The sequence below is a fragment of the Callospermophilus lateralis genome, chromosome 15 (assembly GCF_048772815.1).
Source record: "Callospermophilus lateralis isolate mCalLat2 chromosome 15, mCalLat2.hap1, whole genome shotgun sequence".
Classification (NCBI taxonomy): Eukaryota; Metazoa; Chordata; class Mammalia; order Rodentia; family Sciuridae; genus Callospermophilus; species Callospermophilus lateralis.
In genome coordinates, this window is record NC_135319.1 from 16,439,931 (window position 1) to 16,441,904 (window position 1,974).

Genomic DNA, 1,974 nt, shown 5'->3' on the forward strand with positions numbered 1-1,974 from the left:
TGCATGCTTACAGTCCCAGCAAGGAGGAAGACTGAGACAGAAGAATTGCAAGTTCAAACCCTGCCTCAACAACTAAGCCAGACGCTCTTTCAAAATAAGATAAAAAACGGTGGGGACGTAACTCTGCAGTAGATAGTCTGCCAATTCTTTCAGACCTGGTAATATAGAAAAAGTATTTGCTCATCTTCCCACACAAAAACTGTACCCATTAAATATTGTTTCCATTTCTTTTCCTTAGTCCTCTTGCAACCACTGTCCTACTTGTGTCTCTATGAACTTGACTATTCTAAGTTCCTCATACAAGTGGTCTCGCACAATATTTGCCCTTTCTGTGACCACCTTATTTTGTTGTGGCATGTTTGAAATAAATTACTGGGTGAGTATTGAAGCAAGATGTGAAACTTTAATTGCTGCTATGGGTCAGAAGGGCAGCAGGCAAGTCACCTGTGCAACTTTTGACCTTTTGCAGAAGATAGGGTACATTTTTATAGTCAAAACCAGCAAGCTACCAGTTAGTCAAAACCATAGCAAGGTACTCATTTCAGCAGCACATATACTAAAATTGGAACAATAAAGAGAATATTAGCATGGTCCCTGAACAAGGATGACACACAAATTCATGAAGCATTCCATATTTTTAAACATATTAAAAAGATAATGCAGAATGATCAAGTGGTGTTCATCCCCCGGATGCAAGATAGGTTCAATATATGAAAATCAATAAATGTAATTCATCACATCAATAGACTTAAAGATAAGAATCATATGATCATCTCAACTGATGCAGAAAGAAGCACTCAACAAAATATAGCACCCATTCATGTTCAAAACACTAGAAAAACTAGGGATAATAGGAGCATATCTCAATATCATAAAGGTTATGTATGCTAAACCCAAGGCCAACATCATCCTACATTGAGAAAGTTGGAAAGCATTCCCTCTAAAAACTGGAACAAGACATCTTTCACCACTTCTGTTTAACATAGTTTTTGAAACTCTATCCAGAGCAATTAGACAAATGAAAGAAATTAAAGGGATATGGATAGGAAAAGAAGAACTCAAACTTTCACTATTTGCTGATGACATGATTCTATATCAACATGATCCAAAAAATTCTACCAGGCAACTTTTATAACTAATAAATTAATTCAACAAAGAAGCCGAATATAAAATCAACATCTGTAGTTCAAAGGCATTTCTGTACATCAATGACAAATCCTCTGAAAGATAACCTAGGAAAACTATCCCATATGCAATAGCCTCAGAAAAATAAAATAAAATCAATAAAAGAGGTAAAAGATCTCCATAATGAAAAGTACAGAACACTAAATAAAGAAATTAAAGAGCATCTCCCTTGTTTTTGTATAAACAGAATTAATATTATCAAAATGACCATACTACCCAAAGAACTATACATATTCAATGTAATTCCAATCAAAATACCAATAAAATTTCTCATAGAAATAGAGAAAGCAATCATAAAATTCATCTGGAAAAATAAGAGATCCAGAATAGCTAAAGCAATCTTGAGGAAAAAAGTGTGAAGCAGGTGACATCACTAGACCAGACCTTAAACTATACTACAGAGCAATAGTAACAAAACAGTATGGTATTTACACCAAAATAGACTGGTAGGCCAATGGTACAGAATAGAGGACACAGAGACAAACCCACATATATATAGTTATCTCATACTAGACAAAGGTGCCAAAAACATACATTGGTGAAAAGATATCCTCTTCAACAAATGATGCTGGGAAAACTGGAAATCCACATATATCAAAATGAAATTAAAGCCACTATCTCTCATGATGCAAAAAACTCAACACAAGTAGATAAAGGTCCTAGGAATTAGACCAGAGACCCCTGTGCCTAATAGATGAAAAAGTAGGCCCAAATCTTCATCATGTCAAATCAGGCCTTGACTTTCTTAACAAGACTCCTATAGTACAAAAACATAAAATAAAGAATTAA

The 1,974-nt window shown here is 34.5% G+C and overlaps 1 non-coding gene across 1 annotated transcript; it reads left to right on the forward strand.

Annotated features, from left to right (window-relative positions):
* Positions 1-532: 532 nt before the first annotated feature.
* LOC143381683 (U6 spliceosomal RNA) lies at positions 533-639 on the forward strand. Its single transcript, XR_013088856.1, has one exon. It is a non-coding gene; the product is annotated as a U6 spliceosomal RNA (small nuclear RNA).
* The last annotated feature ends 1,335 nt before the right edge of the window (positions 640-1,974 follow it).